General features: G+C 40.8%; 1 long non-coding RNA gene across 1 annotated transcript; it reads left to right on the top strand.

Annotated features, from left to right (window-relative positions):
- Positions 1-2,032: 2,032 nt before the first annotated feature.
- Positions 2,033-10,954, top strand: LOC116787372. The gene is made up of 3 exons (XR_004357274.1): positions 2,033-2,132; positions 10,485-10,609; positions 10,712-10,954. It is a non-coding gene; the product is annotated as an uncharacterized LOC116787372 (long non-coding RNA).
- The last annotated feature ends 677 nt before the right edge of the window (positions 10,955-11,631 follow it).

The raw sequence follows: 11,631 nt of genomic DNA, 5'->3' as shown, positions 1-11,631 counted from the left end.
AAGGTCCCTTCCAACTCAAACCATTCTATGATTCTGTGATTTATGAAAAAGTAATTCAATCTCCCAGGTAACATGCTAGAGAGCTCTCAGCAAAAATAAGCCATGTTCATTTCCTTAGTATTAACTGGTCCAGAGTTCATTTCCTTAGTATTAACTGGTCCAGAGCAGACCTCGATGATCAGGATGGCATCTACATTCGATACCGTACTGATGGAAGTCTATTCAATCTAAGGCGACTGAAGGTCCACACCAAGACCTTAAACCATCTTGTCCGGGAGCTGCTTTATGCTGATGACGCTGCCCTTGTTGCCCACACAGAAGCAGCCCTGCAGCGTTTAACATCCTGCTTTGCAGATGCTGCTGAGCTCTTTGGGCTGGAAGTCAGCTTAAAGAAGACAGAGGTCCTCCATCAACCTGCACCTCAGGTAGTCTTCCATCATCCCCACATCACCATTGGCCAATCAGAGCTCAAATCAGTCCAACAGTTTAATTACCTTGGTAGCCTCATCTCCTCAGATGGTAAGATCGACGGAGAGATAGACAACAGGTTAGCTAAGGCATATAATGCTTTTGGAAAACTCCACAAGAGAGTATGGCGTAATAAACACTTAAAGAAAAGCACCAAGATCAGTGTTTACAAAGCCATAGTCTTGTCTACTCTCCTATACGGCTCCGAATCATGGGTCATCTACCGCCACCACCTGCGTCTCCTAGAACGCTTCCATCAGCGCTGCCTCCGTACAATCCTTAACATCCACTGGTCAGATTTTGTGACCAATACATCTGTACTAGAGCAAGCAGCTGTCACTAGTATTGAGGCCATGTTACTGAGAACGCAGCTGCGATGGGCAGGGCACGTCTCAAGGATGAAGGACCACCACCTCCCTAAGATCCTGCTCTATGGTGAACTTGCCACTGGCTGCCGCATGAGAGGAGCCCCGAAGAAAAGATTCAAGGACTCCCTGAAACAACATCTCAGCCTTGGCCATATTGATCACCATAACTGGTCTACTCTGGCCTCCAATCGGGAGGCCTGGAGACACACCATCTATAACGCAGCTGTCTCCTTTGAGAACTCACGCAGGATCACTCTCGAGGAAAAAAGGCAACGCAGAAAGAACCGTATCTTGCAAAATACACCATCTAAGGAGTCTTTCTGCTGCGCCTTTTGCAATCGGATATGTCTATCACGTATTGGCCTCATAAGCCACCAGCGTGCCTGCAGCAAATGTGGATAGTGCCTTCCCAAATCTTCGTTCGCGAAGCCTAGCCATGAGCCATGAACTGGTCCAGAGTACAAATGTACTGAATGTACCTGTCTTTGTATAGAGATAAGCAAGTAGATTATGTTTGAAGTGCAGAGTTTTCATGAGGACTTTTTCCTATGGTAGGATTAAAGCTTTTAAACCAAGGATTAAAAAAAAAAAAAAAAAAGAGGCAGAAGAAAATAAAAACCCAAGTACCAATCTGAGCATTTAAAAGCATCAACAAAGGCTTTAATTTGAAAATTAACCTTTTGAGCCTCTTTTTTAACTTCAGAAAAATTATACAAAGGACCAACTCTTTCTCTATTTGGCAACACAAGAGATGATGATACAAGAGCCATTGTCAGAAGATGAAGGAGAGAATGGAGAAGGCGAAAGGCAAGAGGAAGTGGCAAGGGGAGAAAAACTTATGAGATGAGGTGGGTGGCACCTTGCTTTATTTTCTCTTGGAGTCTGATCTGGCTTTCCTGAACACAAACTAGAAAGAGTCACAAAAAAGTAAGAGATAACAAATGCAGCCTCTGTTTCTGGTGCAATTCTCTGCTGAAGAATGACAGATGCATGCACAGCCTTATCAGTCATAGATGTATACAAGCATCAAGGTTCTTCTTTTAGTTTCCTTTTTGGCCACAGACTCAGAATAACATTGGAAAGGATTCAAGTTTAGTCAGCTGAAACAGGCTTCCATTAAAGCCATAAACAACCAGATAAGAAAAGTGAAGAGAGAAAACAAGGAAATTGAAAAAAGGGGATATTCAGGAAAGGCACAGTGGATGTGATTCAGCCAGGTTTTTGCTGCCTGAGCAGGTGACATCTCTGGGATTCTGAAGGCACAGGGTTGTCACCGTGGGTTCCACAACCCTAAAGGTAGGAATGTGGCAGCCACCACAGTAAAGCTTACTCCTTTCAGTCCATCTGCTCTCCTGTCATTGATATTTACAGCCCCACAAATGCAGATAGGCCCAGCCACCCATGCTTTCATTATTAGACTCAGCATGCAGCACATAAAATTTGTTCATTAATTCCCAATTTCACATTTGTCTTATTATCAAACACAGGCCTTTGGGGGATAGTAATGAGAATCTGGGGGGTTGTTAATCTCATTTTTCTCTTTAACCCTTTCTTTACTTGTATGAACAATTTTAGATACAGCCTTGACTCTGTTTTTTTATTTCAGAGACGTAAAATAAAAACTTCTCATCACTATGCTTTCACCTTCTTTAAAACCTTCTTGCAGCTAGAAAAAAGAACCAGAATACAGCTTGTTAAACAAATATTGCAATCTACCCTCATTGCTGTACCATGAGCATCCACTTACCTCCTTCTGTGAACTTCTCTCTCTTACCTTCCTTCTGAAATCAGTAAATATCATTTTTCATTGATTCAACTTTAAAAAGATTTAAAGGACAGGATTGTGATAAACTCTTGTCAACATGGTTTTAGGGAAATAGTTCCTGTCAAATACCTGAATTGCTTCTAAAATTATGTTACAATTTTGATTGTGTCATAGCCCCACAATTATCTTTGTCTTTTATAGATCTGTTAAATTAATACAACATTACACTGATCTAAAAATTGGTACTATATAACATAAATGCAATAAGGTAGAAAGTAAATTCTGGAAAACATCCCTGCCAATAGAGGATCATCAGTAAGAAAGTTTCACTAATCATGCCTTTGTTTTTGAAAATGATGAAGGAGGAAATCGCAATTCAAGAAAAAAAAGACTGAAAAAGCAGTAAACGGTAATGAAGAACACAACAGATAAAACCCTCTGAGCCCATTCAAAGAAATTTGTATAGCCAAAGGATATTTAGAAATTATTTCCTTTTTAGAAAGATGAAGGGAAGGCTAGACTTACAGAATAGGGGACCGGATGCAAGAAATGACTTGAGAGTATGATAGACCAAAACTGTAACAACAAAATCCAGCTTAATACATTAGCTAGGAGAAGGTTGGACAGGATTAACAAACCGATTAAGTGCTATAGGTATGGTGAGTGAAGACTGAAATACTCTGTGTGGTTTAGGCCCATTTTTAAAAAGAATGTTGACAACCTAGAAAAGATAAAGCAATGAAGTTATTTGAGACCTGCAGTGAGACAGATAACAAGCTTGGTCTCTTTAGCTTATCAAAATGATGACCAAAGAGTGATTAGGTAAGCATTTCAAAAGAAGAAACTACTGAGTGTAACATAGGTTTTAATTCCAGCAGTGAAAACCTATCAAGAATCAGTGGTGAAAGATAGAAAAGGAAGGGAAAGAGAAAGGGAAAGGAGAGGGAAAAAATGAGGGATGAAGGGAGGGACAAGGGCAGCAGAGAAATAGATCAACCATAGAACTATGTTTAAAAAGCAAGTGATTAACCACTGAAACTACAAAATGAAAAGTTTTACTCTTCATCATTTAGGCTTCCAAATTAAGTCTGCTTTCTCAAACATGCCTTTTAGTAGAAAAAAAACTTATTGGGAGGAACTACTATCACTTCAGTATAGAATATCCTTAACAGTCTGTGGCATGTGGGAAGCCATCTCAAATGATCCAAGGACCTCTCTTGTCCTATAAAGATATTTGTAAATAGCTGTTGGTAGTTTTGAGGTCAATGGTTATGTAAAATTTGCTCAAAACCTTGTATTGGGCACTATTTCCTCCTAGTTCAAATTTTGCTATACATAAGTATGGCAAAACTTATAAGTAAAAAAAAAAATTAACTGAGTACATGTTTCATGGTTCCTTTCTTTACAGTCACTTCATGCACAGCAAAAATTGTCTGGTGTTTTATTTGGGAAGAAATGCTGAGGAAGCTTGTTGCCTTTATTATCTAGAGCAGAGGTTAAAAATATGACGCAGGAAAACTCTTCTTCTGGCCAAAAAACATCTATGTTTGACCAAGTTGTACCCTACTGAGAAACACCATTTGCATATTGTTAACATGACATGAAAAGCAGACAGGAAAAGTCATTTCCAAGAGAAAAGGTAAATTTAATCCTATTAATGAAACCTTTTTTGTTGTTTATGTTCTGAGTTTCATTTTGTGAACTGTTAAGCACATGTTCAGAGTTTGGACAGTATGTTCCAGATGAGGCTTTTCTGATGTTGCCCCTCCAGAACACCATGTTGGGGTGTCCGTGGCAACATTTTGGCAGAGGGGTGGCCTCTGTGAGGAGAAACCTGGGCCTGGCCTGTGCCAAGCATGGCCAGTTTCAGCCATCTCAGAGACTCACCACAGAGCACAGCTGAGCCCCTTGGCCAACCTGCTGGCCCCTCTGCAAAAACTTACTTAAGAAAGGAGAGAAAATGCCAGACAGGCAGAGGATGATGAGGGAACAAAAGACCGCGAGAAGTAGCTGAGAGGACACCAAATGGCTTTATCATGACTCATGAGTTTATTCACTCCTGTTATTCCTATTTTCCCCATGATCTCTATTGCTGACAGTAGGGGCCAAGCACCTGGTTGGGAGTTCTGACCATTATGGTATCAAGTGTCAAAAGGGAGTCTGAAAAGCAACTCTGTATGTTTGAAGTGAATCAGGGCAAGGACAAGTCACCATGTCCTTGTTTTTTCCTGAGAGGCACAGCAGAACAGCAATGTACAGTCTCTTTCTCAGCACGCAGTTGAGAGGACGTGGCTGGGTCAACACTCACAAACCAAACCTGTGGCTGGGGCCAAGAAATACTCCTCCACAAAGTCCTAGGCCATAATTAAAGCATTAGCATACCACTCCCAAGAAGCAAACTGTGTGAGCTGATCCATTTTGGCAGATAAGAAAGTTTAATGGTATGGACATAGCCTGTTTCATACCAGTTGACTTCAGTGTCAGGAACTAACCCTGGGCACATTGACTATCAATGACACACCTACACTGTCCGCAGAAATTAGTCCAGGTGAACAAATATGTATTTGCATTTACAGAGTTAATAAAGTTAGCTACATCCTTGCCTGGCATTAATCAACATATTTAGCAGCTATTCCTTGGAACTAACCATGTCTCTTAAATTTTAATGTTTTTGAGCAAAAAGTATTTTCCATTTTTCTAAACATGGCATACTGTTCTTGTCAATTTCAATGAGTTATTTAATTATCAACTTAAAATCTCTTTATTTTCAGAGTAAAAATTTGATTTATTGTAACTATGTCAAGTAAGAATTAATGCATGTGTTTGTGGTATATAATTCTAAATATTGCAGTGCCCTGAGACCTTGAGAAAGGCCTCATGTGCTTGCTTTAAAAGGCACTTCTGGCGTGGGTACAATTTAAACAAACAGTGTATGCAAATAAAGAGTTGTAAGTAATCAAAAGAGAGTTCTCCACTAATAAGAGCTAATATTTATTATTGTTCCTATCACTGTTCCTGGAGCCAAAAGTTACAAAACTAGATTCCCTAATTTGATTTATTCATGAATAAATAAAAAAAAAAACACGCCTCTTTTTTTTTTCCCCTCAAAATTAATGAAGTCAAGTTTGTTCCCATCTTCCATACTTCTCCCAGCTGAGCAGCTTATTGTACTACCAGTGAAGTGCAACAGATTTTGAAGGAGTCAAGAAGACATTTGAAAATACATTTGTTCAGCCATACACTGCAAACAGCACAGCTGTTATTGACAGAGCGAAAATAGATCCTGCAAGGAGTTAGCACTAAATGGAATTCAGACTCAGGAACAGAATTCTTGCTTAGACTTTGCTTTCTTATTTTACTTAGGTAAAATTGTCTTCACTTCACTACAACTGCCATGAGCAGACACAGAGGACCTGTTTTAAAGGTTTCCAGGCAATGAAAGACCTATTCAAAATCATATACTTCAAGTTCATTCCACATCATGCTTGTGACACCTTCATAAGTGTGAAAAATCTTTGTTAAGGGAACAGAGAGATTGCAGTAAGAATAGCTCAAACTTTTGGGTCATTGAGGTTATCAAGTCTCAGTGGACATGCCTTATTTTTTCCCCTGGAAATGTTACCTTAAAAGAAATTGAGCTTTTTAGCCCTTCTCTGATCTCTAGAGAGTTCGGCATTCTGTGCAGCCTGTGTGTAAATTGTTTTGATGAAATCTGGGAAACGATGGACCCTTTCTGCATGCATCCAAGTAATCTCTTGAAAAAGCAATAGCAACCTTGGGAAATATCAGAATCCAAGCTATCCATAACAGCATTAATTTGATTCCTGGGATGTAGTCCTAATTCATATCACCTAACTTGAGCTACGTAAAAGTTTCTCTTCAGCCTTTATCTCCTATGGTTCCTATACAACTGGGAGGGAGCACAGGGCATGTCCAGATAGGTGACAGAGATCCACAGTGGTATGATAAAGTGTTAGATTAGACTGGACACCAATTTCTGCACAGCTCAAGTTAGGTAAAAAGATTTGCAGCCTTTGTATACAGTCATTTTTCACTTTGGACGTTCACATTCCACATATTTTACATTTGCTTTTTTTGCAAAGACCCTTCTGCTTCCAGAATGAAGAGTTTCGCTGAACAGACATCCGCTCAAAGTATTTTTCTAATCCATTCAGAAAACACATTTCTTACCCAGGCCTTCTTGGCTGCACATCACCCAAACCCACACTGAGTTGGGTCATTCATGTTCTCATTACTGGAACTGCTGGCATTTTTGAGAGGAGAAGCCAGTAAGTCATGTTTAGGTGTTCAGCAACCTGCTAATGGAAGGCAGAACTCTTGTCTCCAACCTACAGCAATCATCACAGTTTGTTATCAGCTGATGGTGGGATGCTGTTCCCCACCACCACTTTCCAAGTGTCCAGTCAAACACAGAACCACAACAAACATCCATGAAAGAAGGCTGAATATAGACTAACAGTTTGGAATGTTTTGTCCTCCCACAAAACTATGACTGTGTGACTGTCTGCACAGCTGCCTGTAGAAAGCTGCTCAACTTCTGTGGATCAGACAGAGAATTTAAATTGCTTGTTTGGCTCTTTTTAGAAGAATCATATTCATCCACAGTTCTCAGGCCAGCACTGGCCTAACAGAGACCTCCTGCTAAGATGACCTGCTAAGACCTGGAGAAGCCTTTTTTATTATTAAAAAAAATAGATTTCTTTAGAATGTAAATTAATTGAAACCACAACTAGCCTTCAAAGAGAAAGCAGGGTAATTACATTGCTACAAGGCAGTAGTTAAATTACTGGAGTAAAGGAGTACCCGTGCATGTAACTATCCCAGAGGTAATGTTATTATCAGCCTGTATGTGATACAGATGCTATTGCTTCCCAGGCTTACTGCATTCTCCTTTCATATAAATAGTCTTCTTATGTTTCTGTTTTCATTGACTTATTTACATCAGGATTTTCAGTCACTTCAGAAATTAATCACCTGCAAGGCTAAATACAAGTCCCACGGTGAAGGGATGGAGAAAGAGACTTTCAGACTTCCAGAGCACAACTGCCCCGATCTTGTGATTGAGAACATTTTTTCCTTCCCCACAGCAAAGTTTTATTTAAAACTAGACAGTAAACTGATATTGTGAGGTCTTTCTCAACCTTATGTATCAATTGCTCCTAGTGCACAAACTAAAAGTTTCACAGTAACAATGTTCCTGCAATCTCTCCAGTATAGCATTTCTAGTTTTGGATGTACTACTGTCAGGTAAACAACTACCACCTGCTTTCTTCCGTAATGTGTTCACAGTAGCTAATAGTTCTTTCTTCTACTGCTTACCACACATACACATGCACACACACATATATATTAGGATTATAGCTATGGGAAAACACCCTTGGTGAAAACAAATAACATAGACCAAGAAATATAGCTACCAAAAAGGTTAGGTTATCAGTTCTCTTCTATCTGGAAAGCTTTTGTCCATGCATTGCAATCTCCTGATTTTGTCCAAACTGATGTATTTTATTTTCAGAATGACAAAATTCACAATATCTGGAAAAGAGCTATTACATCTGCCCCCCCCCCCCCAAAAAAAAATACAGAGTAAGATACCTCCAGTGTAGATTTTAAAGTTTTCTACTACACTTTAATGTTCTCTGTAGTTTAACTTTCTGGATCAGTAAAAAACATTCTGCTCTGCTATTCTGTTTCTCTGGGGGAAAAAAAGTCTCATACAAGTGTTTATCATGAGTTTAGACAGAAAGTACGATATCTCAGCAGGATCCTTGTAGGGATGGTTTTGTCATATGAACCACCTGAATCAAAGGCTCATCATTGCTGAAAGATGAAAAGATTTTTTTTTTCCCTCCACTTGTCCTGTCACTTCCTTTCTGCTTTGCTCCTTCCCTTTCTTCTCCTTCTCCCTCCACCCCCTTGCTCCAGTTCTGGGGTTCATCTGTGTGCCATGGCCTGTTTCTATGTCACTGTATCAACTGGGAGATAAGCTATTATTTTTCACAAGAATAATTTTATTCTACATTGGGCAATACTGTATCACTTACTTTATCAGTTATACAGCACTCAGTGCCGACATGTTAGGTAGGCAAATCAATCTGTCATCTTAAAATGGTTACTGCTTTATTTCCTTTTCTTTCTGTTTAAATATCACATAGCTCTGAGTGCTTTCTGTGTATACGTCAGTGCTTGCTTCAGCACAGGGCTCACTGCAACAGGAGGACCATGGTCACTTCACCAGGCCAACTAAATCAGGATCATGGCTTCCTTTGATAAAAATATAATCAACAAGGAGAAAACAAGCCATATTCAAACAGAGATTCAACCTGACCTGTCCTGCAAATATGGCTCTTCCCATTTTGCCTCACCAGGAACCAGCTGCAGTCCTATGAGACATTTACATCAAGCTCCAAAGTTCACCAGTACCAATCTTATCATGTACCTGCAACGAGAGTAAATACTTTTGAAGGCTGAAACAACGGCACACGGTAGCAGGCAACCTGATTTTGCCATGGCTATGTCTGGGCTATCAATCTTATACCTGAAGTGCTTATTTCAGTTCCTCAATAATTTTTGAAACAGACTGGGTGGAAAGGAATATGTTTTAAATGTCCAAATCAGCAGAGCCTGAGCTTTTATTAATAATGGAAGAGGGTATAAGAAACAATTGTCATAAGCTCAGCATACTGGCTTTCAGGTGTCTCCACAGAGTAAGGGTATCAGGCCAGCTCACACTGCTCACCTATAAACCACTTAGAACCTTCTATTTTGTCCAGGACTTTCTTAGGAGACGAAAAGAGTATCATGTTGCAACGTTGTGTAGATTCATCTGCCAAGTTAGGGATGATAGAGCAGATGCAGAGATATGAATCACTATGTCCAGAGGGGATGTGTCAGGGTGATGCGCAAACCTCAGCTACCTCCTCTTGCACTGCAGATGAACCCTGAGTCACATACAGGGCAAGTCCTGTGTCCCCAAACAACCTGTGACAATGCGTTGGTGGCTGGGCTTGCAGACAAGACTGTGCTTTTAGATGCAAAAGAAAATCTTTTCCTGAAGCAAAAAGAAAACTGCAAACAAGTGGGGGGGGTTGTCCCATTTTTCATGCTGTGAACACTTATTGGTGTTTGATGTTTATAAAGACTGTTGTGAGGACACATAAAACTGAACCTGGAAGACCTAACACCTCCCATGCTGGCTAGAGTGATCAGAGATCATCCAGGCATGCCAGTACAGAAACAGTTCCTTGTTAATGAGGTGAACTGCCTGTGCATTTTGTGAAAACCTCCAGATCTAAAGAGGCCAAAAAGCAGAACTGAGTGTTGCTGCTGAATACTTCCAGGGCAAGAAGAGCCATAGCGAAGAGCTACTGACCATAGAATCACAAAATCACAGACTACGCTGAATTGCAAGGGACCCACAAGGATCACTGAGTCCAACCCTTAGCCCTGACCATTCCCAAGAGTCACGACATGTGCCTGAGAGTATCATCCAAATGCTTCTTGAACTCTGCCAGGCTTGGTGCTGTGACCACTTCTTTGGGGAGCCTGTTCCAGCGCCCAATCACCCTACATTGAAGAACCTTTTTCTAATATTGAACCCAAACCACCCCTGTCACAACTTCAGGCCATTCCCTCAGGTCTTGTCACTGGTCACCACAGAGAAGAGAGTAGTGCCTGCCCCTCCTCTTCCCCTCACGAGGAAGTTGTAGACTGCAATGAGATCTCCCCTCAGTCTCCTCCAGGCTGAACAGAACAAGTGACCTTACCTGCTCCTCAAATGGCTTCCCCTCAAGGCCCTTCACCATCTCCATTGCCCTCCTTTGGACACTCTATAATAGCTTAATATCTTTCTTATTTTGCAGTGATCAAAGCTGCACACAATATTCAAGGTGAGGCTGCACTAGTGCAGAGCAGAGTGAGAGCTGCCCATCAATCTGCGTCTAATTAAGACTAACGGAAGCCAACAATGCTATCTCTAATTGCACATGTACATGAGCTTGTACAGTCCAAATAGGCAACATGCCTTTTTTTCTATTTTTTTTATGTCTTAGCAATAGGTTAAAAGGCATTTATTCTTCTTTCTTTCAAGGGACCTCTGTGGCTGTGTTTCCAAAATCCTGGAGGGAGGGAGCCAAGATCAGGGAGAAGGATGGGGAGTGCTCAGCACTGAGGCCAGATATACCACAGAAGTCATGTCTTTCTTGGGCCAGAAGTTGCTGGACTATACACTCAGAAGAAACTGTATCTTTTATTTTAAAGCTGAAGAGAAAGTTTGAAGCTGACAGGCTCACTGCTGCCCAAGTGTTGTTTAAGAAATACCTGTACTTTCTTTGATCAGTGAGAGCACCTTTGCTAGTAGGAGTGAGTGGGCAGATGGGCTGAGCTCTGGTCATGCGTGCTTCTCAGCTTCCAAATAAATTTTTCTGAATAGTCAAAGCAAGGCAGGGGCCATGACTGTTTTACCATAAATCTATGCTGTTCCTGAACAGTCACTTCTAGCACTGCTTAGGTAAGTGTAATACCAGCTCAGTAATTAGCAACTGCACTCTCAGCAACTGCAGTTGTTTGTTTGATAAAACAGCCCTGAGTCATCAGGATTCTGAACTCTTGTGCCCTGGAGAACATCAGCCCAACTTACTCAAGGAAATAAACCGATAGCTATTAAGGGCATTCATAGCAAAGATGTGCAGACAAGAGCATGAGCAAGGAACCATTTCCCTAACAAAGTGCACATGTCTTGGAAGAAAAATGGTTGGGGTTCAGTCCCTACTCCAGTAGGAGCTCCAGTAGCTCTGAGCAAAACTAGAGCAGCTAAAACAAGAGAGGTTTTGTCCTGATAAGCCTGTAGCTCAGGCACTAGTTCAGTTCCCTTCTCAAAGGTAGGAAAAAAGGATCTGAACTCAGATTTCATTCCTTTCATGACAACTGATGCCAAAAGGCAAGCCAGCAGGGAAGACGACCGGTCTGGCTGAACAAGGAGATTTTGAAGGAAGTTAGGGTGTAAAAGAG

Source organism: Chiroxiphia lanceolata, chromosome 5 (assembly GCF_009829145.1).
Source record: "Chiroxiphia lanceolata isolate bChiLan1 chromosome 5, bChiLan1.pri, whole genome shotgun sequence".
In the NCBI taxonomy this organism is placed as follows: domain Eukaryota; kingdom Metazoa; phylum Chordata; class Aves; order Passeriformes; family Pipridae; genus Chiroxiphia; species Chiroxiphia lanceolata.
The sequence above is the reverse complement of the archived record's forward strand: the minus strand, read 5'-3'. Positions and strand labels throughout refer to the sequence as shown.